The sequence below is a fragment of the Anas platyrhynchos genome, chromosome 5, assembly GCF_047663525.1.
Source record: "Anas platyrhynchos isolate ZD024472 breed Pekin duck chromosome 5, IASCAAS_PekinDuck_T2T, whole genome shotgun sequence".
NCBI lineage: Eukaryota > Metazoa > Chordata > Aves > Anseriformes > Anatidae > Anas > Anas platyrhynchos.
In genome coordinates, this window is record NC_092591.1 from 10,927,315 (window position 1) to 10,952,284 (window position 24,970).

Sequence of the window (24,970 nt, forward strand, 5' to 3'; positions counted from 1 at the left end):
GCTGCTGCAGGGACAGGAAGGGAAGGAAAATAAAAACAATTAATGGTGAAATCAGCAGATGGGAGTGAGCTGAGCTTTCTGCCTGTTTCTATGGAGCCTGCCCCAGTTCTGGGTGGCTCTGAGCACTGTCCCTTCCTCGAGGGACACCTTTCCCTGCAGGAAGCCACAGCGCTGATGGCAGGTGGGCACCACACCATGGGGCAGCCCGCTCGCCGGGCTGCCCAGCAACGAATTTGGGAGAAAAATCCATTTGTGGCTCAATCAGATTGAAATTTTTCATTTGATCTTTTTTTTTTTTTTTTTTTTTTTTTTTTTAAATAATCATGTTCCTGTGCCTCCCTGTTCTGCTCTCAGCTAACCGTGGGCAGAAGTGGAGGGCAGGAGGTGACGGGCGATGATGAAGCTGGAGAGACAATTAAAATGCAGGAGACAACTTCACCAAGCCCAGCCCTAAAACACGATTGTTTTTTCCCCAGCTGAAGCTATTTGAAGAATCCAGCCCTTGTCTGCAATCTGCCTTGGGTGGTGAGGATCACCTCCCCGTGGGATGCTGTCCCGGCAGCAGCACACACACAAGTGGCATCCCCACTCTGCATCTCTTGGTTTGCTGCTCTACAAAGAGTCAGGTTTTGCAGGAACCTATAGGTGCTGTTACCAAGCAGCTCCAGCCGACTCAGGCTTCAGCCCTCTCTTACACAGCAACCTGAATTTTAGGCCATTTCTAGCTTTTCTCCAGAAAAGCAAACGTAGATGTGCTTGAATTAATGAAGCTCCAAGGACATTCCTCCATCTTTCTGCATTCCTTGTTTTCTAATCAGCCCTTTGGGAGTCCTTCACTTGGAAGGGGAGAATGAGGATGAGAGAACATGACACTGAGGGGGAAAGGTGTATAAATCCTCCCCCTCTCTGACTGCAAAGCAGCAATCAGACCGACATCTCTCATTTTAAATCCAAACACAAATTTCATCCCCAGCCTGCTAAAGAATCAAGGGATAAACAACAAAGCCAAATTTGTATTGCTTCTGTGGCTATTGCACATTTTGTCTCCTGCATTTTAATTTTCTCTCTGGCTTCATCTGCCAAACTGATGCTGAAGTGTGTTTGGCTTGGTGGTAATTATCTTTGCACCACATCACAGAGGAACATCAGTCGTTTCCTCTTCTTTGACCTATTAAGCACTTCTTTCTAGTGTTTTATTGACTTTGATCAGATTGAAAGAATACAGCCAGGAAGCCTGTTCAAATTTCCGTATATAAACTTTTCTGGGCTTTTGTTGTTTTCTTTTCAGCACCGTACTCCAAAACACATTCACCCCCTCCTCCAGCTGCGATGGCTCCGCGTTACTCAGCGCAGGGGCAGCTCGGTTTCAGATTTGCTACACACTGCCTCATATTTTCCAACCCACCACACTGGGGCACTGTGAGGGGGTGAAAATAACCCCAGCCCACCCCCAGGCTGTGATTCGGGTCACTGTGTGCAAACCAGTAACTGTGCTGTGTAATTCCTCAGATCCCTCCATCCAGCAGCATTGCTGTGTGGGGACAGTCATTCCTGTGAGCAGACTCAACGATGCCTGAGGATTGCTCCTGCTTGAGCCTGATACTTCTAAAATATCCCTTGTATTCTGGTGTGAAGTCGATGTGTATTTATTGCAGGCCCACCAGCCCCAGGGGGAGCAAAGCTGGTGGCCACTGGGCCCTTTGGAGAAGCCCCCTTAGGGGTTGTTAATTCGGACTTCCATGCATTGTGGGGTCTTCTAGTAACAGCAAAGGTCAATTGGATGTGGGAAAACTGATCACAAAAAGCCAAGCTTCAGCATACATCGCATGATATTAGAACTTAATAAATTAGAATTTAATTTTGTCCATGGAAAGCCGAGGAACACCTCTGGGTGGCCTGGCTGCACCGCGCCTGGCTGTGTCTGAATACAGTGGTCAGCAGCCAAGATTGTTAGCAAGATAAGACACAGGACCTGGCCTTGGATGTTGACCAGGACAAATTAATGTATCCTGTTTGGTGCTGGCCACGGCCAGCTGCTGAGTCACAACCCATATCACAGCCTTGACCCGAGCTGACCAGGGCTGCAGACAGAAAAGGGGCTAAAAAGCTGCAAGGCAAGTCCTGAGAGAACCTCTGCTTGGTACAAATGTCTGGATGAAGTATTTGGGGTTCTGGAGGATGAAGCTAACTCCTGGATCTGAGCATCCTCATGCAGCCAGGGGTGTGAGTTTTGGAGCAAGATGGGAAGGTGGTGGCAGTGCTCCCTGCCCACCACGGCCACCGGAGCAGTGAGCAGCTGGGGCCACGTCCTTCCGCTGCTCCCCTGCGGGCACACAGCCTCTGCCAGCTGTCCTCACCCCCTTGCCACCCTGGTGAGGACCTGTGTCACCCAAACAAGCTGTGTGTCACCCAAACAAGTGGCAGTGCTGACACCACTGTGTTGATGCACAGGCACAAGTGGTTCCTGCGCTGCTCCAGCCGAGCGCCGTGCCAGGCACGCACAGGCTGGTGCCAGGAGGCTGTGCCAGCAGTGGCAGCATTTCACTCAATACACCTTTTGTTTTACTTCCATAACCTCTCATGAACCACGATCCTCAACAAACAAACCCGTACGCAGGTTCCCAGATGTGTAGGACGCAACCACCAACATCCGTGTCACACAGGGTCCCCATCCTGGCTGTGGTGGCATCTCCTGCACGCACAGGGTGGACACGGAGCCACCTGATGTCCTGGGGATGGGAAGAGGCAGCCATCCACTGCTGGCACATGCCTTGGCACTGCCTTGTCCCCATCCCACCACAAATCCCATTGTATTCCAGTCCCACGGCAGGAGTAAGCCAAGGCAATGTTTGGCTGGCACACAGGTCTGGCTGTGGAGGGACCCCCAAGGACACAACCATCACGGAGGGCAGTGGGGCCAGCCCTCTGCCCCGCAGCCTCCTCCTGCAGCCCCTCTCTGTCCTGACATCCTTCACAGCCCCAGCTCCCCAGGAGAGGCTGCAGCACTGTGCTTCCTGGAGCTGGGGGCTCTTAGTCCCAAGGGAGAAAGCAAAGTGCATGAAATTCAGTCAGGCTTTCAGCTCTGAAACATAATCCATTCTGAGAGGGAAAACAGGTAAAGATAGAACAGAAAAAAAGAAAAAGAAAAAAAAATAAAGGCAAATGGCAGAAAGAAGGATCTTCCCAGCAGAGGAAAAGAAGACAAATGGGAAGACAGGAAAGAGAATGAAGGAAGGAAGAAGCGCAGAGAAGTCGAGGAGAGGCTGGGGGAAGGCTGTGCAATCGTTTGGCACCGGCTCTTTGCATTAGTTCCCTGAAAACGGTGCAAAGCGGGGGCAGAGAGCTGTGCATTGCTGAAGTGTAGCACCACAATACGGTGGGCTGGCCTCTAAATTACCATTCGGAGAGTCTCTTGGCTTAGCCTCACTGCTGCCATGAGGAGGAGAGGGATGTGTGCTGAAAAACAGATCTATGGGGAAGAGGGCTGAGACTAGAAATTCCATTATATTCTTGGCACTTTGACATTTTTCCTCCCCTTTTGTGAAATCTCAAGGGAGCGCTGCCTACTCTTGCAATAATAATAATAAAAAAAAAAGGGTAGTATATGAGTTGGCATGGTAACTTCATCTACTAAGTAACTAACACGTAGGATTTGCTTCTTGATCTAGAATAATAATGTCAACAGCCCCCAGGAAGATGCTTTCTTGTGACTGACTGCCTGTTGCGGGCTGGATTTCGTGCTTTGCTCACGCTCGGTGGCCTTGGTGGGACTCACTACGGCGCAGGGACAGACCTGTGCCACTCTGCCACAGGGGTGAGCGTTGGCTGGCTGCCTCCGCTACACCCTTCAGATCAGCACGACTCAATTGATCACGTCCAGGCAGTGGTTTGCAATAATTACTGCTGTTCCTTGGGTTTTCTGAAAGATGTTGAGAGAGGATCAAAGGTCTGAGGACCGAGCAAGCTGTCCCTGGTGTGCCCATGCTCAAGCACTGTGCTCCCTTCGTGCCTTCCTCTGCTGCCTCGGGGGGCTGGGAGAGCTTGGCTGTGCAGGGCAGCACATGGGGCAGCAGTAGAAACTTGCTGATGCTGCTGTTTTTAAAACATGGGGGGAAAAAAGCATCCTGAAGCTGTATTTTGTCAGTGTCATGGGTGGGGATTAGCTGAATGGTTGGACTCTACGCATCAGCCTGCCCCCTGCTCCTCCACCCAGCCAGCTGCTCCAAGAGAAATGGGTGAGAAAGGCTCCGTGCCCACACACGGGGCTCCCATCAGGAGGGGAGAGCAGGCCCTCAGCCCCAGCAGCATCTGGTCCTTTCCCATCTCCATTCCTACGTCCCCACAGATGGGTCTTCTCCTGGGACAGTGTCCTTCCTGGTGCAGGAGCTGGCCAGCTGCAGCCATCCCCATGGGGGTGCAGGGGCAAAGGGGTGGGCAGGGATCATGCAGAGAGTCACCGAAATACAGAATCAGAGAATAACGTTGCTCTCCGTGGCACGGCTGCTCCAGGGAGCTGGCATCTCTGCCTGCTCCTCGTTTTAAATTCCTGCCTTCCTCAGCCTTTCCTTTACACGGGTCCCACGTAGTTTATTTTGGTCCCAAAGAACAGACACTGTCACGCTGGTGCAAAGTTGATTTGGATCAGTTTGGCTTGTTTTAAAGGAGCATAAATGTGGCTACGGAGGATCTGACCATAGGCCCACCTTGAGAGCATCCTGTCCCTGAGAGCCATCACGAAGGGATGTGCAGGGAAAAGAACATGAAGAAAGCTTCAGATATTCTCCAGCCCCAACCATTTTCTGCTCAGGGGCTTCCTGAGTTAACTGGGGCGTGTAGTGAGCATGCAGCAATCCCCAGCAGGTTTCTTTTCTAGGAATGTCTCCAGGCTCCTCTTGAACGCATCCAAAACATGCAGCAAGGAGTCCCACACAGTCACCTGGTGTCTGAAGATCCCCTTTCTTTTGCTTGTTTTGAAGCTGGGTGCTGCAATCTTTATTTCCTGCCTTTAATTCCTGTACTGGAAGAGACAGAGAATATTTCCTTCAGTCTACAGGGAAAAAAAAAAAAAAAAAAACTATTCCAAAAGACAGCTTTTAGTGACTGTGTGGCCCGACAAGTGAGCTCTCCTGTTGCAGCAGCCGTGTGATGGAGCGCAGCTCAGCAGAGCCCATCAGGTCGGACAGCAGCAATCCATGCTCTCCGCAGCCTCCGCAGGCTCCATCCCTGTGAGACAAATGAGCACAATCACAGAAGACAGACAGAGCCCTTCCAGGCCTGGGTTTGTCCTCTCCTTCCAACACATCAGCTGCTGCAGTAGGATGTATCTTCCTGCGCTGCTTCCCTCTCTGGCAGCGTTACCCCGCTGTTGGCTCAGAGCAACTGCTCCTTGCAGAGGATGCAGCGGTCCAAGAGCTCGGCACAGCCAGCTCCAGCATCCCCGAGCCACCACGCTGCAGCTCCCAGCCCCACCGAGAAACTGGGGACTGGTTGGGGACCATGAGGCTGAGCCTCACAGTGAGGAGGGGCTTGTCAGTGAGAGCTTTTCCAACCCAAACGCCCCCCTTTCTCTGTGCAGGCATCTTCTAGATGCCAGCGGTGCCTGGGTTAAAGATTTTTGTATCACACAAAGTTATTTAAAGCAGCTGAGTGATAGGCTCCTCAAAGGAAAAATTATAAATGTTAGCACGCATTCCTCAGTGGCACAATAAAAATATGTTGTACTTTAGGTAGCTGTTTTGCCTAGGGGAGTCCCAATAAAATCAATGATCCTTTTTCTTTCTTTAAAGTGAGCAAGATGCTCCAAGGCCCTTTATTTCCTTCACTGATCAGTGACTCAGAAATATTCTTCAGCGCAAATCTCTTCCCCATAGAGCTGCCTTTATCTTTGCTGCCAGTGCTGGAGAAACGGGCTATCAAAAGGGAAAAGCAGTGACTGCATGAATTTTCTTCTTGCTTTATCTGTTCTCTAAAGAAAGTCTGGGGCTAACAGGGTCCCTCCATGCCACGATTCAAAGCAGTGGCCAGGGGAGGCCAACAAAAGGAAGCTTGGCCCTGTTTGCTGAATTATTCCCTAACACAGGGCAGGGAACAGGGCACGGGCAACCCAGCTGTGTCCAAAGCTGAGAGGCGAGTGAGGGATCCTCTGGGGTGGAGATGCAGGGTGTGATCTGTGGTGGGTGATCTGCTGGGTGGGCAACCCATGAAACAGCCCTGCCAAGGGACCCCTTTGTTTCCTCTCAGCAAGAAATCATTATTCTAGGATTATCCTCATCGCATGGGGAACCTGTGAAACAGCACAGTGGGAACCCACAGTGAGCAGCACAGGGCCCCACAGGAAAGTGCTCGTGAGAGCCACGTTATTTCAGGAAGGTGAGAAGTGATACAGAGCAGGTGCAATCCCTTCCCTACTTTACTATCAGTATCACTGAGCGATCCTGAGGGCCATTCGTTTAAGCTGATCTTAATGATAAGAAAACATTGCTGATCAGTCGATGACTTCCAGCTGGAGCATGTGAGCTAACAAAACTCCTTAAAGACTTCCAGAGCCCAGACTGCTGTTTTTTTCCACAGCTGTGTGCAGCATTGTTAAAGCAAACCAACCAGAAGGCATCTGTGGAGCACTGAATTTGTGCTTTGGGAATGCATTGGGGGAAGTGAGCTGTGCCATCCCTCATTCCCAGGTGGGTGATGCTTCTCTGTCCCCCTGGAGGGGCAGGGAAAGCTGGAGGGAAGGGGCACTGAAGCTGAATGTGGTTGTGTGCAAGCATACAGAGCTACTAACATGTTTTGAGTGAGAGGGCAGCTGGAGCAGGTGGCCTTAGGGTGAGAAGGTGACTCTAGGCTGAGCTGGGATTGGAGATGCTCAGGTTTGTCAGCGCAGTGCTGCAGCAGCACCCTCTGACATGGGAAGCACCCCCACCAGGACAGCCTGAAGCTGGAGGGGTCTGAAGTTATTAGATGAGATGCTGGAAGCTTGCTTTTACTCATTAATCTCCTGGTTTTCTGAGAACTTATGGCTTTTGCACCCCTTGGATTCAAAGTTCCACTACTGGAACTTTGAAGTGCTTCAAAGCCAGGCCTGAGTCTCCTTCCCTAGCTGGCAGGTGGCTGTAGAAGTACTCCTGCAGGTGTGGGGCTGCTGGGTCCTTCATGTCTGACATCAGGAGGCCCCAGGCTTCTATACCTGGGCTTTGAGGCCTCCCTTCAAGCAGCTTTTGCTCTAGAGTCTCCAGAACTTATTTTGCTCCCCACCAAATACCTGCAGAGATGTGGCTCTGCAGCACTGCTAGCAGTAAGCCCTGCCCCAAATGCTCTGTGTGCTTATTTTAGAGTAGGGTCACATCCTCAAGAAGAAGGAAAAAAAAGAACAACCAAACAAAAGAAAACAAACACAGAAACCCAACTTTCTATTTTTCTTTCAATTTATATACGTGCTGCTCAGGCTGCCGCAGCAGACCCATTGCACCAACTCTTTGTTGGTCAGTTCTGGGACCATTTGCAGAGAAACAAGACCTCCTCTTCTGTTTTGTGTTCCCACAGAAAATATTTTTTCTAGGAATTTTCATTACTGCTGTCTATATGTTTACTTTTGAGTTTATTTCAGAGTAAACTCTTCTACTCTTGCTGAAGCCAATATTTTGCCAGAGATGCTCAAAATGTTCTGTGAATGAGCCCAAGGAACAGATTTCCTGGCTGATACAAACTGGCAAGGCTCCTCCAAAGTCAGGAGATATTAAGAGACAATAATTTTGGATTGCTATTAAAAAGCTTACAAGTCTGTAAACTACTGCATGAAGTTGTCTAGCAATGTTACCCCCTGAAGTTATATAAGCCTCCAGTAGAAATTGCTTTAACACTTGTATCCCTTTCTTTTCCAATGCTGTACCATACAGCACAAATCAAAGTAGCTTTAATGCACTGTTTTGATCTCAGAAAGGTGGCTTTTTAAGATTACTTTTAATGTGTTGTTTTTCTTGTTTGTTTATTTTTGTTTTTAAATAAAATGAAGTCTTTCTCCCTATGTGGGTTAAGCAGCTGTGTGAACAGCTGAGACCCTTTTTGTAGCAGCATCTCTGGTGAGTGTCATGAGATGGGATACAGGTCTGGGACATGCCAAAGCCCAAAAATCTATAATGAAGAGGCTATAACAAGCCAGAAAAATAAAACAGTGTCTAAGGGTTTTGTTCAAACTGTGGGGATCGTGATATTTGAGATCTTTTTGGTCCTGGTGCTCCTGGTAAGTTTCAGTCTGCCCTTTGGTCATCCTTACATGCCTCACCTGCCAGGTCCGGCAGGCAGAGCTTGTTCCTTCCAGCCAGCTTTGTAATGACCCAATTCTTTTAATTTTCATGAAGTGTTCCTTTATAAAATCACTGCTATTGTTGCTGTAAGGATCACACTGGGCTGATTTTCATTGGGGTTCGCCTATAATGGGGTTGGTTTAGAGGTCCCGTTGTCCAGCTTTTGTAGGATGTACCCATGAGAGTTCTCCCCGGTGCTGTTTGCACAGCAGTGGAGTACTTACACACTCCAAAATCTCAGCAGCTTTTGTTATTTTACTCTGAACATCTGCTGTAGGCATTCTCAATAAAAGCTATTTAATAGCTGTTGGCTAGACTCACCTCTCCTCTAAGGCTCTGACCTATGCCTATTGCACTATTGCTGAAGAGCTGTAGCTGTGCCTTGGGGGTGCTGGACTCTCTGCTGATCTAGCCAAAAAAAAAAATAGCGCTGCCCTCTATACTGTGAATGAAGCCAGCAGATCTAGGAAAGTTGCTGCCTAGGTAAGTAAACGCATCAGAAATCCTCAAGGAATCCTGTTCTTAGGAAATCTGAGGACATACTGTATTTTTTTCACCTCCTTTCTGGTTTTAAGATGCTAGCTCCTAACTGGCTTAACCTAGGTTGCATGCATGCTGTTACACCCTGTTTGTCATTCAGGAGATAGAAGTTATTAGATAAGCCCAGACTACTGCCCATGTAGTCCAAATCTGGAACTAGTAGACATGAAAAAGACTGGTTCTTTCAGAGAAGTATTGATTCCAGCTCAGAGAAGGAGAAACATTTGATTCTTATGCCCACTGAGCATTTCTCCCTTCATGAATGGAGACCACATTTGGTGGCTGGATGATTTCTCTAGATGTATGCAGAGGTCTATGAAATCATGTGAGGCAGTGGAAGAGTTGATTGCGGGATGACCATACCCTTCTCTTAGCACAAGAACTAAAGATCATCAGGTGTAATTATCAGGAGGCTGGAACTTTCCCCCTGCCACACAGTTCTGCTGTGAGTTGCATTGCTTGGGGATGTTGTAGGTGATGGAAGTTTATGACGGTTCAGAGTGAGTAGATAGCCATGGAAAATGAAATTCCATCGATGTTGGTTAAACAGTGACCCAGTTTGCTCTAAACCTGGAGAATATCTACCATAGAAAGTCTTCGTCTGCCCTGTGAAAGACTTCCTAAAAGCTAATAACACATGATGGTTGCTGTTCTTCAATTTGTTTAAATGATGTGGAAAACACAGTCAATGCAAGAACAGAACAAAACCCAAGTTGCGCTGAAAGCCTGTTCTTGACAGTGCTGTGGGCTCTGTTTTGAGGAAAGAAATGCCTTGAAACAGGCAACTGCATGCTTCCATCACAGTTGTTATAGTAGCTTAAATCTTTGTACGGAGAAAATTCTGAACATATTTTTCCCATATTTAGGGGTAGATTCCTTTCCCAGGCTCAGCTGTGGAGATGTAGTCATGTTCTGAAGCTTTCTTTACAGAGCTGCTGGAAGAAAGAAGGAATTTTATCCTGGTGTGTTTCTCTGTGAACCTTTCTTTGCTGGAAATTGCTTTGAAACCCTCTGAGGTTGCTTGTGAAGAATACCAAATCCCATCTTTGTGCTGATAAAGGTGAGTTTTGTTTCAAGTGACATCTATTCAACATAATAAGTAAAAGGTCTAAGTAATATTTGCTTTGTCCTTCACAGCCAGAAAGTTATTTCTGTGTCAGTTTTGATTGAGTCACTGCAGTTGCAGCCGGTTCACGTGTGGGTCTCTGAGGTCTGGCAGTGCTCTCATGTAGCTTTTTGTGCTTGCCACCTCGCGCTCCTGGGCAAACCTGTCAATAATGCTCAGCTCTTCTCACGCTGATCTCTTGCAGGTTCAGTTGGATGCACATTTTTCATCAGTGTTTTTTCTCCTATCTATTAATAGTGAGGACATTTGGAGCAGCCTGCTTATTTTCATGAGGGCTCCTCCTATGTTATTTTGACATAATTTTTGTCTTTTACCTCCTGTCCTCAGGAAATCATAAGGCTCTGTAGTATTCACATGTGTGTGCCTGGCATACATTACCAAGAACTGTTTCCTACGTGGATAAGTGGTTTGAGGGCTGAAGTTCAAGTTTTCTTGCATGTGCTAGAAGGGTTTTGCTTGCTTGTCTTTTTAATAAAACTACTTGGAAAGGGAGGAGGGGAGAATATTTGCATTCCTGGCAATATTATCTAGAGAGGCCTTGTATGCTCACACAAGCTCTTTATAATTATGAGAAACTTCACCTGGTAATGTTTCACTTCTAATACTTCTTGGGGAGAATGGTAAGAATTATCTTTTTTAACATAAAATGACTTGTTGGCAAAGTTCCTGTCTTTATTTCACAAAACATTTCCTTGTGGTTCAGTGATGTTCCTTATTTCATCCTTACCTATCTGTACCTGCACAGTCACCCTGTCTGTGAAAGGTTCAGTATGACCTCGCTGTAACGATGTGTCTGAGGACATGGTAGCACCTGCCTCTATCTTCATTGCACCCTTTTTGTTTATGGATAGTGCTGGGTGGTTTTCAACAGCATAATCCATGTCAAGAATCTTGCATCTATTTCTGGTCTTCCCTTCCATGGTGTCCCTCAAACACAGGGACCTCCTCCAGCCAGGGTGCCTCCAGGGTTCATTACTTTCTTGTTCTTTTGTTTGGTGCCTGCCCCTGGCTGTCTGCACTCACTCGTGCTGAGCATACCAGTGCTCTCTCCATCTCTCCTCTGACCTGAGCTAATTTTCCAGCTGGTGTCTCCATAGGTGCATTCTGGAAACCTGTCTCTAAGGAATTGATTGATCTGGGCTTGCTCTTCAACATCCTGACTTCTGGCTAAGACAGTTTGGCCAAGACCAGTCAGTAGAGGACCACCAAGTAGTCAAAAGGTCAGAATAGCCATCAACGTGCTACTTTCTCTGACTGAGAAATATCTTCTGATGGGTCAAGTTACCAGCCTTGCCCTCCATCTAAGAGGCTCCAATCCTCCTCTCCATTTCTAGAGCCGAGAAACCAGTTCTGGTAGGGCTGTATGCTTCCATCTCCCAGATGCCTGTCACTGTCAAGGCCAGAGGTCCCCATGGCCCTGTGTGCTCCAAGCAGGTGGATGGTGAGGCTGTCCTGCAAGGGGAAGTCACACGTGCTCCTTTCTCCTATGGCAGGAGGAAGAAATAGCAAAGAATGTAGAAAGCTAAGGAGAAATGGGCACTCAGTCAACTTCTTTGTTGTGTGAGAATGTTTTTTTTAAAAAAAAAAAATATATATTGTTTTGTTTCTCTTTTTTTTTTTTCTTTTTTACATTAGCAATTCGTGTCTTGTCTACCCTGTTTGTTTTTTCTTCACCGGAGAACTAATAGTATTATGACAGTGCAAGTAAAAGCTGACGAATTTCGAGTAGAATTGCTTTTCCTACAAAATGTTTTAAGCAGTCTGTATTTAGCTAACATTTATCTAACTCTACTCCTAACCAACAGTTGGAAGAGAGAAATCTTTGCAGTTCAACACCTCCTCCTCTCCCCCTTTCACTAGAAGCTGCAAAACCTCCCACTCTGCTTCTCTAGATCTTCCGAGTAGACCTCTGCCAAAACACAACTTGATGTTTGGTATTTTTTATATAAGAAAAAGCAGAAAACAAAACACATCCAGCCTCTCATACACAAAGAATCAGAACAGGGCATGAGTCCAACTTGTCTCCCTTCCCATATTTCCTGATCATCTCCTCTCGCAGAGGCAACCAAGGCCCTCTGCCACGTGCTCTGCCCACCAACCTCGCTACATCTCTGTGGCAGGAGCAATATCAAGGACATCTCCTATATCATCCTGTTCTACAAGGCAGGCACCAAAACGGGGACTTTCCCAAGCTCCTGAGCATTTGGCAGCAAATGAGATCTTGTCTTTGACAGCTCAGAATAAACTCCCCAGTGATGCCACCAGCTCACAGTAAGGACATTGTGTCTGCCTTGTAGTTATTTCTTCATCCATTAACTGTTTCTCATGCAGTTTGTAGGTGTGGAAGCTTTTCTCCAAAGCAGAGCATGGCCAGGCTTCCCAAGGCTTCGGCCAGGAGGTGGCAGGCAGAGGGCATCTGCTCCACAGTCACCTGCCAGCACTGGGGAGAGGCTGTGTTGGAGCAAAACAGGCTGTGCCCAGGCCTTGGAAAATGGGCTTCTCACCCCTCTGTGGGCCAAGTCAGCACAAAGAAAACAGAGCAGGCTCCATGCCCGGGCTTTTGGCCAACCCGTGGGCGAGGTCCAGTCTGGGACAATTGAAGGAGCCCTGTGCAATTAGCTCCTGGCTGGCATGAGGTGATGCCTGCGCCAGGGTCACCAGGCACTCTTAGAGCACCAGATTGTACACATGCCACGTTAGAGCTGGTGGAAGGGAAGCAGCAATACTAGAGATTATTTTGCTTTTTTATCTTGTCTAGAAACTCTCTTCCCTGAAGCCTTCTGACCAGCTGGGAAACTTCACTGCAATCTCCTAACCACTGACAGCAGCCAGGCTTTCTTCCTTCTTACCACGTGGGGAAGTTAAATCCTGCCCACACTGACCTGCAGGTAATATCAACAGCAGCACAGAGGCCCTCCGAGCACCCCTTTTCCAATGGGATGCTTTACCTGCAAGACCACCTCTCTCCAGCCTTTGCCAGCCACAGAAGAGCAGCAGCTCTGGCATCTCAGGCTGCACAACTGGCACTGCTCAGCCAAATCTGCGTGGATGGTCCCAGACAACTCAAAGCTGTTTGGTGTGGTAGGTGGGCTCACCTCCTCCTTGGCTTCAGCTGCTGTATATTCTGAAGCATGTCTTATGAGGCCTTTTTGTGTGAGAAACTTAAGATGTACACCTATGGATTGGCCTTGTAATGTCCTTATCGTGACCATCTCCTTATAGGGCCTCTGCCACTGTAGTTTGGCTGCTGGTTGAGAAATAAAGTTCTTCCAGTTATTCCATAAAGAAATGGCTCGAGTCCATCAAACTCCCATGACAGTTTCTCTTCCTATGCTGCAAAGCAAAATGAAAGCTTCAGCGTGTGGTGAGCAAGGGAATGCAGAGTCCCGGTGTGTCCATGGACTGAGCGTGTGCCCACATCACAGTGCTCCTACTGCTAGAAAATGAGATCGGTGTTTTCTGCTCTTGGAAGCCCACAGTCCCACCACGTCAAACCTGTTTCAAGCCTCACTTCTCCTGCAACATCCCTGTGACCAGCGGTGCAACCTGCTGAATGTGCCACGTTTCCCAAGCCTGTCTCAGGACAACCTGTATCCCACTCCAGGGTTTTCAGGCTGAACAAACAGATCTCGCCAGAAATTTTGCCACGTTAGAAAGCACAGGCAAAAATTCTCCCAATTATTAACAGCTTACACCAGGTTAGGACTCTTGTGCCTCATCGTGAAGGTGGATGAAACAGCCTCTCTCCCCAGATGTTTTCTCCAAAGCTCCAGTTTGCAGGTCGGAGGTTACAGAGTAGGTGGTGGCTGCTGCCTTCCTGAGCTGCCTGTTCTTTGGAAATCATCCTGGTAACTACGTTATAAAGAAAGTCCTCCAGAATTGGAACATTGTTCCGTCCTATCTAATATTTTTGTGGCTTGTGAAGAAAGCCTTGACAGCTCGCAGATGTAGATGCTGGGAGAAGGGTAACTCACAAAGAGGAGCTGGAGCCCCTTGGTACATTAGGTTGAAGAAAGTAGATTGGTTGTGTCAGTGCAGCCAAATTGAACGATCCTCAGCCAGAAATGAGAAGTGGGGGCAAGGCTCATTGTGTGGGAGGGGGGATCATGAAAGCCAGTGCTTCTGAAAGCTGCTGGAGAGACAGAGGGGGAGGCTTGGTGGATGGTAAGATGAGGGGGTGTGGGGGCACGCTGTGCTGATGGCTGAGAGCTCATGCAGTTCCCTGGTGTGTAAAGCAGGGAGTGGGTGGGAGCAGGGAGATTGCATTACCTGTGTTTGGCATTGCAGCTGCTGTTAGGATGCTTTATTCAGCCCCCATGTGCCAAGGTTTCCTCCTTTGTCCTACTTATCTGGGGAGGGGGAGAGGGGAGTAATGAGGAAAGGTGGGAAACTGAGCCTCATGTATGGCTGGGACCCCCACCTAATATTAGGCACCAAAACAGGGTCTCAAGACTTTCTTTGCACAGCTGGTTAAGAGACAGGTCCCTCCAGGGGCAGCTCAGCCCCTGGGGGGTGCAGGGCAGGTAGGGCTCTGGCTGGGGCACCCTGCTGAGCACCTCCCGGGGTGGTTAAGGGGAGACGGCATCGCACACCCACAGACATTCGCCAGGGAGGGGCGCTTGGTGGGGGAGCTGACGGATGAGTGCATGCCTACATGAGTCCATTTGCCCTTGCTGCACTGTGAATTGCATGGCCATTAACCTTTGCACTGTTAACTGCCTCGCATCCATCCTAATTACCAGTGGGAGCAGTGATGGTGCCTTACAGAAGCAATCTGCACAATTGGTCAGGAGCACACAGCTGGTGTGCATGAGATCCAGCCTGAAATCAGAAAGAAAATGTGATTCCCTTCTAAAGCAAAATCCTGCCTTCAAGGGCAGACAGAGCTAGAAAGCTCTGAAAGAGAAGGCAGCCCCAGGCAGCAGGATGCCTGGTTATGGTGGGGATTTTCCACGTGGGGGTGCAAACGCCTGCTCTGCCAGCAGTGGGACATGGGTTTGTCACAGAGCTGCTCTGTGATTTATGGGAAAACCTGCCCTGGACTGCAGGAGAAACTCCCCAACAAACTTTAGGAGCCACGGCTGGCGGTGGAGCACTCACCCCAAGTGCCCAGTCAGGTTTTGATTGTATGGTTTTTAAATGGGTAGCTCAGATTCCCCCCTTCCCTCTAGTAGGGTGATGAACTGTGAAGCCTGCATGGTATAGAGACAGAAGGAGGGAGGGAAACTTCTGGCTCATTACCCTGGTGACTTTTTCTTTCAAACACAAACACAGAAGAAACAAGCAATTTCAAGCGGAAAATGCCATTTAGATGCTTTTTGTCAGAAATTCTGATGTAAAGATTTGAACTACTTTATTTTTTTATTTTTTTTATTTTTTCCAGCTGGACCTGTTGGCTGACCTCAGCGTGGTTTTGTTTGGAGCAGCACAATGTGCCAAGCCTCCAATTCACCGAGCACTGCTTTTCCGACCCGCCCTGATTAACCTGCCCCGTACAAGTGGCCGATGAGGACGGGGAGCGGAGCTGCTCCGGGACGATGGGGACGGGTGTGCAGCAAGCCAGGGCAGGCAGCCAGCACGGGCGGCTGCTGTTCGGGATGACAGAAGAGGGAGAGCGAGTGCCACAGCTCGCGTTCATCATCGATTGGTGACCTCCAAGGGAGGGCGAGGACAGAGCCAGCTGAGCTCTGCGCTTAGGTTAGCGAGGCTCCAAGTAAGACTCGAGTGAAATTCAGTGTTGACAGAGGCTAACTAATGGGTCTTCAGAAGATTAATTCGCAACGCTTATATTTTATTGAGCTTCCCAATTAGCTGTGATGGCCCAAGGAGCAAACAACCTGGCAGGCTGCTGCAGAGAGCTGGCTCCCCGAGCAGGAGTGACAAGGACGCGGCGAGCAGGGTGCTGGACTGCTGAGATGTGGAAAATGAGGCTGACAAAATGCCATGCTGCAGGATTTGTAATAGAGTGGGTCTGTGATCCTTAGTCACCAGCTGGGGAGGGAGACAAATGCACCTAGGATTTGTTCCTAGCCTGGTGTGGCTGAGAAAGGCAGAAAGCAGATGAGGTGCTTCTGCTGCCCATCAGGGCTAGGTGAGCTTGGAAGCAGCCAGACCTGCTGGTGGGGTGCAGCACCAGGCAGCTGAAGCTGATATTCCCATGGCATCCATCCTTTCCACATCCTCCATGGACACCCTGGCAGCCCGATCAGATCCTATGCCTCCCACAGAAGGGGGCAGGAGCATCCATTTGGGGACTGAGGATGGAGGGAGGCAGGGTGGCAGCAGCCCCCCTTCAGGCAGCTATAAGCTGCCATGGAAAACAGCACCTCTGGCAAACGGGAGGAAGAAAGCTGCTCTTTTGTTGTTGCTGTTGCCTGTTTTGTTCTTCCATGCTTGACAAAGCCAGGCTTTGTACTCATTCACTGTAAGTAAACAGAATTGCACCTGGGACACATCTGAATTAGATTCTCAATTTTTCCAGTGAAGAAACAACCTTATGAATTCCTGACTATTAGCTAATGGCTCCTTCCAAGAGAGTAAGAGTATAACAGTGCTATTAAATAATGTGCTTTCAATGTTTGCCTTCAATTGTGAGCACAGCTCCATGACCACGCTTCCTGCAGCTCAGCCAGGCACCTGGAGGTAAAGGAGGGAACCCCAGGCTCTGCCTCACCCCAGGTTTCCCTCTACATTTGGGTGCCTGTGGGCTTCAGCAGAGGCAGGTGATGTCTCTAGAGGTGCTGAGGGTCTGTGCTTGGAGACTGCCCCGTTTCCCTGCCTTGGAAGAGATAGGTGAAGAGGTGTCAGGACTGCAAAGCATCAGGGCAGGCAATAGATGTGAATGCCATTCTGTACAGAGACAGCAAATTAGAAAACAATTAACCTTATGTAATTAGGCTCCAAGCAGTACACTTCTCTAGCTCTCTCCTGATAACTGCTTGGGGACCTCAGCTGCTTGGTTTCTAACACTCATGACCCAAGGCCCTTCTGTGCATGGGAGCAGATTGCTCGTATGGTGGCTTGTGCCTTATGACCGCAGGTTGCCGAAACAATTTCTTCCTAAAACTAGGCTGTGAAGATGCTTCTGCTCTGCACATTTAGCTATCCACTTCAATCATTAGTGCACAAATAACTTCAGGTGCACAGTCTGACAAATTCAGTCGGAACAGAGGATTAATCCATAGTGTTTGGGTTTATTTTATTTCTTTTTATTTTTTATTTCTTTTTATTTTTTTATTATTTTATTTTATTATTTTTTATTATTTTATTTTTCTTCAATCTCCTGACATTGTGCACTCGCTTTTACAGGAATGTGATGGGCCTTTTAAAATATGCATGGCAGAAGTAGAACAAAGCTGTATGACTTGTGCGCAGGCAAGGCTGATTCAAATAATTCCTGAGGTAAATCAAGCTTGTGAAATTCAAGGTTTCATAAAAAAAAAAAAAAAAAAAAAAAAAAAAAAAAAAAAAAATTGGCTGAGTTTGCAAACAGTGTAGTTAGCTTTAAAAAGACTTGAGGGTTTTTTGGTCTTCAAAATAGCACAACCAGATGGCAATAGACTATTTTTGAACTTCAGTTACATAATTTTGCTAAATGTTTTTCTTCCCTCTGTAATTTGAAATTATCCGTAACTCAGGCTGCACTGCTGCTGTGTGTGGGGGACTCCTGATATAAAGATGTTCACAACATGCTGCCCGAGTCAGGGAGGGGAGAGGCGCCAGGAGCCGCGGTGGCCCCAACCTGTCAGTGGTCCCAGGCACAGCAAGCGATGGACCAGGTCCATGCAGGGTGTGGTGGGGGTCCCTGGAGAGGCAGGTCACAGCCAGGAAGGTGCTTGGGTGCCCAGGGAGAAGGTGCATGGACCATAAAAGCAATGCCTGGGAGAAGAGGAGATGATGTCCATGTAGTTAAGAAGGGTCCTAAGTGGTCTTATGCAAAAGGACCATAAATGCTTTAGGGAAAAGGAGTGAGGTGTTTGTCCTCCCCACACCATGCTGCCACACCAGAACATGGTGTTGTTTGGAAGAAAAAGTCTTAAGTGACCTCTGCCATCGCTCGAACGGTGAGAGGGGAAGATACCAGTCCTTCTCAGCTCTGAAGTGACACAACTGTAAAACTCCATCTGAAGCAAGACTGGCATGAGGGCCTGCTGACAAGCCAGAAATCATGCTGCTCTGAAAACAGTGAAAACGGGTTTAATTGGGCTTTTCTCCTCCTTGGGAGACCTCAAAGAGCTTTATGAAAGAGGTCAATGTTTATTCTTCTTGTTTCAGCCTTCAGCATAACTAGAACTGAAAAGCCATTCAGGTAAGGAGAGTTTTCCTTTTTCCAGTGTGTGGTGTTTGGGTTTGTTTGTTTGTTTGTTTTCCTTCTTCCCTGCTTCCTTGGGGCATTTGAGTACCAGCGTGGTTTTTCCTATCCTGAGGACACTTGTGGATCTGCAGAGGAAGTGAAAACTAAATTACGATTTACAGGAGTTTAAAACAGATTCTAAGGCACGCCAGTGAAAAGATGCTTTCTGAAATACCAATTTTGGTTTTAATTCAAAAAAAATCTGGTTGTTAGCTTCCTATTACACCATGAAAATAACTACAACTCCGGATAATGCAAATAAAATTTGTATCTGCTTTTTCCTCTTCTTAGTAATATTCTCCTGTTGACGAGGCCATATGCATGCACTTGTCATGTGTCCCCAGTTGTGCTGTACATTCATCATGTAGAACAGCAAATAGCTTCCAGCACCATGCCAAGCTGAAAAAATGACAATAGACAATTTTCCACCAGGAAACTCAAATTTTTGTCAGCAATATTTTTGAAAAGATATTATTTTAATAGTCTAACTGATATCACTAGGATGGAATTGCAAAGGGTGCGGGATGGTTCAGAAAACCTTGTATTCAATTTTTATTTTTTTTTAATACCAAAATGAATGTCCTAAAAATGTTTCTTAAAAATTTGACTCAAAATTTTGACTGAAATCGTTCTTGAGATTTTAAAATAGGGCATTTGTTATGAAGCAGAGGTCTGGTTAATTGCCAACTACTGACAAGCTCTCTTCCCTAGGTGGCCCAGTTCTGACCTCCTCACACCACAGACCATGCTGACAATGATCACCCTGCTGACAGTGATCACCCTGCAACAACTCCTGGGTCAAGTCCATACAAACCCCATCAGTCTTTGGATTAGTGAGATCAGGGCCTCCTTCCAGGTATGGGCCCAGTCTTGATTTCTCCATTTCTGTGGTCTTCCTCCAAGATTTCCATTACCTCCCATGTACTTGTGAGTCTAGCCCTGGCTCTAGTGTTCCTGAGTGATCTACATGGTGGAAAAACCTTGATGTGGCCAAGAGGCCAGGACACCGGCCATGTGCCATGAAGAGCAAGGAGGGGATGCTCCCACAGTTATTTGCAGCAGATGAGAATGCCTTTCTATTTATTTTTCTTTTCCAGTGTCCCAGTGTCCCAAAATAAATGTGTCCGTAAGTGAGTATTTCTCAGTGTAGTGTCACTAGTGTCACTCAAGTGAAGAAGAAAGTGAAGAAGAATGGGTGGCTCAAACCAGTCTGCATTGCTCAAAAGAATAACAAAAAATGATTTTTGCAGATTGCTCTGATTTTGATGCTTTTTTAAAATATTTTGATTTGGGATCAAAGTGGGGAAAAAAAAAATCAGGTATTTGTACAGCCCTAATTCGAGCTCTGTGGAGTGCAGTGTTGGCTCAGTCTACTGGAAATAGAGACGATTCACCAAGCCGCAAATGTCTCATTGTTGAAATCTCCCCCCAGCATGTCTCTGCTGTTGCCCACAGTGTAATGTTACCCCACACCACACATCCTGTATAGATTTGCTGGGTCTCTCTAGGGTTTGTGCCTTCTCAGCATCTGTGAGACTACTGAGTCTGAACAAGTTGGTCTGCTTTTACATTTGAATCTTGAGCAGTACATGAGATTGGGGTGCATGGTATAGTAAAAGTGCAGCTGTGAAAACCTCACCTGGACTTCTAGATCTATCTTCCCTCCCACCTCTTTCTGCCTGGCCACAGCTTGCTGCCAGCTCTTATACACATCACCTGTGCATTAAATCTCACTGTAAGAAATCCAGTGCTGGGAGGAGGGTTGGGTGTTTTGTACTTGGTGTGACAGTGTACTGCACTTTACTAGGATCCTGGGTGTTTATTCAAGCTTTATAATGTTTGGGAGACAGATGGGATATAGGCTGCAATCTAGCTGTTCTAGCTCACAGAGTAGGATTAAATGAACCTGGGCTTGAAAGGTGAATCCAGGACACAAGGAAGGAGTAAGAACCCTGGAGGCATTTTTTGCTTCCAGGTATTTGAACAATATCCTCTAGAAAGGAGATGGTTACACCTTAATCCACTGCTGACATCTCCTCTGTTGCAGGACCAGATGAAGCAGTGTGCTTTGCTGCTTTTCCCTGCTTGTTTGACTGACTTTGAAGCTGACAAGAAGACATGCTCATGTCTCCTCCTGGCACTTACTAAGAGTGCTTCACCCCCACCCATCACACTGAGCCTGGGCGTTCCTCCTGCTTCGTTTTATACCACAAGTAGCCCACAGCCTTAAGCCAAAATTACAGGGCTTGTGATTACAGCAGAAAATTTAGAATAAGAAAAAGAAAAAAAAAAAAAAATCTAAACCCTACATCTGCTCCAGAAACTGTTTGTGGCTGGAGGAAATCATGCCTGCCCTATAGATCTGCCTCCATCTCTGTCCTTGAGGATGTGGTGAAACCTGGTTTATTTGTGCTCACTCCTGATGCTTGCACTCTGTGAATCCAGCTTATGTCAGCTCATGCCTTCTAGTTTCTTAGCCGTAGCTGGCCCACAAAGCCAACAAAAGTCTCTAAACCAGTGTTGCCTTGTGCACGGTGCCTACCCTGCTGGGTCCCAGCTTCGAAAAGGGCTTCTATGAGGTGAGTCTTCTGTGCATGTATCCTTGTGGGACTCATTAGTGCTGTGTGAGAAAGAAGTAGTGAGGACACAGGGATCTCCAACAACATGGAAGGACATCATACTCAGGCTGTTGGGCTTGACGAACCTGGGAGATGACATGGATGAGATTGCAGCCAAAGCAGCGGGGCACCAGCGAACAAGAGCTCAGCCCCCCATCCATGACCATCTCAGGGAGCAGAAGTAGCTGCACAAATTACATGGAATAAGCACATGCCACATATGAGATTCAGTCGTGGCGTGTGAAATAAGTGGGTAGGAGCATATTTAGGTAAAGCAGGATTTAGGTAAGGCAGGGTGGTGGCTCGGGGCCATGGCTTAGGATGCAGGGGAGCTGGAAGGCACCAGTGCCAGGCCCTGGGGCAAGGCATGGGGCACGTTCAGCAGCACTGCACAGACATAAAACTCTGAAGTACAGTAATAAGCACACATACAACTTCGTCAGCATGCTGCATATGTGTTTTTCTGTGCTTGGTGGTTATGAAGCAGCCTGCCATGAACACGCCGTAGCATGTGTCTGCAGAAGATGCCCCAAGGTTATTCTCCAGAAGGGATGGGGTGTTTGCAAAAGTGGATAACCCATTCATCGGAGCCTAACGAAGGTGGGAGCTGCTAATTATCTTCAAGAGAGCAGCTTCAGAAGTGTGCTGGCTGCTTGTTAACAGGGTGCAGAGTCTTTCTCCTCCAGGCCAGAAAGTTGTTTCTGTCTAGTGAATATGGATCTGCTGGATCTGCTTTCAGGCCAACACCTCACAAAAGTGCTATTTTCTGAGCTCACTGGCATGCTCAGGGCTTGCCTGTTTGGAGTAACTTGGGGCTGTTTTTTCCATGGTAGGTATTTGTTTTTATGCACGATGGATTTTATTCTGAATACCCTTTTCTGTTCTAGTGTAACACACACTTCGGAGGAGTTGAGGTATTTAAAAATGAGGATTGCAGGTAAAATCAGGCCCCCACTTGAAAGTGATTTGCCTGTCAAGTGCAGGCATGGCCCAAGCAGACAGGCCGGGGACTACAGAGCCTCTGGAGACAGTTACCCCAGTTGGGTCGGGGGTGCTGCAAGTCAGACATAACTGGAGGGCTTCATTCCCAGGGAAGGTGAAGGAGAAGCCTTTCACCAGCTGAAGGGCTATGCCATGTTTTTCAGAAGCCCATGTTTAGGTGTGGTAGGGCCTGCTAATGAGCAAGGGACCTGCTGGCAGTATTTTTCTGAAGCAGTTGTGGGTTGAGCATGGCTGTTTGCTCCTTCTTCCCTCTCCCTGGTCTCAAAGACCACCACCCGGTCCATCACCCAGGTGCTCTGGGACAGCAACAAGCCTGTAGCAGACCTGGCCTCCAGTGAGACAGCCATGGCTGGAGTCCTGTGCAGGCCCTGTGGCTGAGAGCTGGGACTGGGCCTCCTCCAGCCGACACACAGACAGCCTTCGGCTCCTCTGTGTTGATGGCTTTTCTATTTTTACCAGGGAGAGGTTCATTTTTTTATTTTTTTTTCCTGGTGCTGTTTAAACCTCTAAGTGACAAAACTGCTTATTTTCCAGCTGTGAGAGGCGACTGCCTCCGGTCTGGAGCAGAGGTGTGTGTGGCAGCAGCAGTCGACATCTGTCTGTGTAAGGTCAGCAGAAAAACAGCAAGAAACCAAGCTGCATCGTGAAGGTGATGGCTGAGTAGGGGCTTAAACTTACCCTATTACATTTGCTTCCCCCTCCAAAACACAGGTGTCCGTACTGCAGTCAGTCAGTCCTTCATGGAGAACAATGGCCAGAAAGCAGCAAAGATCTGCAGCCCCGTGTCAACAGGAACAAACATAAAGCCCTGCTCATTTTCTTTCCTGGCCTCAGCTGCTATCTTTAGTTTCCTGTGCTCCCAGCTTGACTTTCTGAGCAGCTCCTTGGGGAACCTACAGGCACAGGGGACACCTATGATCAATATTAATGTCCCAGGAGGTTGCTGGGTCCTCGTTAGAGGAAGCGGTGAGCGCTGATAATGTTCTCACAGCTACACTGATGTCTGATCTTTCATCGCTCCATCAGCAACACCTCCCACCCCGTCTGAGTTTGGTGTCCTGGAGAATAGTGTGCTTAAAGGTGAGGTCAAGTTAATCTCGAGAGGTGCTAAAAGAAAAAGCGAGGGCAGGCTGGCAGCCAGGAGAGGGAAAATTGGCCCCATTGTTAAGGGAAGAAAAGAACATCAGAGGGCTTTTTAAAATGTCAAGAGTGGAGTATTGCTGTGTGCTCTTTGCTTACTGAGTGGAGTTTGAGGGAGGTTTGCCTTAAATATACCTTCCATACAAATATACAGAAACATGTTTTTTAGTGAACTTTAAACATTAGCTATAATAGTCTTTGGATAAAAAGGCAGTCATTATTTCTTCGAGCACACTCTCTACTGCCGAGCAAATGTTCCGTGTGGCAGGATGGTGGCTTTAAAAATAGCTGTTCACTCCAGAGCCTCCCAGTGTGGCTGGGAGGGAAATGAAACGTTCAATGTGAGCAGTCATTGATGTGGTCCAAGAGCCGCAGCCGGCAAACCCTCGTTTCACTGAAGCCAGTGGAAATACTAGGCAGTGGGAAAGGCGTTCAGAAAAAGAGAAGGTCTGAGTGTCTTTGGGAAGCTCGGAGCCTTGGGAGCTATTTTTAAAAGTCGTAATTTCCTGAGCTGTTGGAGAAAACTGACACCCACCAGCAAAATCAGAGAAAACTGGGCTGGAAGGGGCAGTGACAGCTTGTTATTTTGGGTGGCATACCTGTGCCGTCTCTCCAGGTACTTGAACTACCTCTTCTTAAATGTCCAGAGGCAAAGACCTGTGTGCCTCAGCTCAGGGCTCCAGTTCTTTCCTGCTTCTACAAACAAAAACCTCTGCTTGGTTTGTCAGAATCTCCTTCACTGTAACTTAAGCACATTATTTTTTGCCTACCCACGGTAGAAATAAAGATGTATTTCTTCTTTTTTTCTTGATAACGTTCTTGAATTTATCCTCCCTTCTCTAGTCAGAACAGAGCCTCTTCTTCTGCATGCCTCTCCTTTCCTTCATGTGGGATTTTGAATTTGTCAGTACTGATTTTCATCCTACCTTTTTTCAGGACATGTCTCCAATTTTTTGAGAGTATTTTGTATTCAGTTATGGTCCAACATGGAGCAGCTTGCCCCATGTTAGAGTTATCTGTGAATCTAATAAGTGTATTTTCTATACCAGTAATAAAATTGCTGGTGAAGATGCTGAAGGGTGCAGGACTCTGTAAGGTCATCTTTTGGAGACTAAATACTTCCAGTCTTGCCATGAGAAACCACCATGAGAATGCATGTCTGTGCACATCCAGGAGGCAAGAGGAGGAATAACCCACAGCTGTGCCTCTCCTCCCAGGCTGTCATTCCTCATCTGGGCACAGCAGCAGCACAGCCAGTCCCTGGGCACAGGGCTCGAGCATCATTTTGTTCTTCGCGCTGCACTTGACACATGTATTTTCCAAAGGGAATATACTTTTCTGTGGCAAGAGAGAGGGAAGTCATGGGAAAGTTTCATTTCTTTGGCAAAACAGCAATTTCATGAGAAATTTCAGGAAACATAAAAATATTGATTTTGTCTCTGGTTGTCGATTTTCAAAATTAATATTTTTTTCACTTAGGTTTTTCCTTTCCACTCCCTTCTCTTATAACCTTCCCTCAACTTTTCCCTCATCCGCTTGCCAGGGAAAGTATAATATTTAGATATTCTTTCCAAATCTTCCTTTTTTCCATTGTCTAACCTTTGAAAACTTCAATTTGGAGAAGATAGGGAATGGAAAAGAAAGAAGAAAAAAAACTGTGAAAACAAAAATGCTGATTTTCTGGGACGTGTGTGGAGCCATGCTTGTGCAGAGACACATGCGGGAGAGTCCTGGTTAAGAAAAAAATAACAATAATATCACCCAGTGGCCAAGAGGAAGCAACAGGGAAGAAGGGAAAACAATGTAAAAACTTCCGTGGTTTGCAGAAAACACACATTAAAAGGTGGGGAAGGGGAGGTGTTCTGCTCTGACCTTGCAGTGCATAAACACA

General features: G+C 47.4%; 1 long non-coding RNA gene across 2 annotated transcripts; it reads left to right on the top strand.

Moving 5' to 3' along the window:
- Positions 1-6,515: 6,515 nt before the first annotated feature.
- Positions 6,516-19,423, top strand: LOC106017462 (uncharacterized). 2 transcript variants are annotated; one of them, XR_011809449.1, is made up of 5 exons: positions 6,516-6,680; positions 9,707-9,900; positions 12,725-13,962; positions 15,373-18,274; positions 19,031-19,423. It is a non-coding gene; the product is annotated as an uncharacterized lncRNA (long non-coding RNA). The 2 variants fall into 2 exon arrangements; XR_011809450.1 differs by having other exon boundaries at positions 12,725-13,814; positions 15,350-18,274.
- The last annotated feature ends 5,547 nt before the right edge of the window (positions 19,424-24,970 follow it).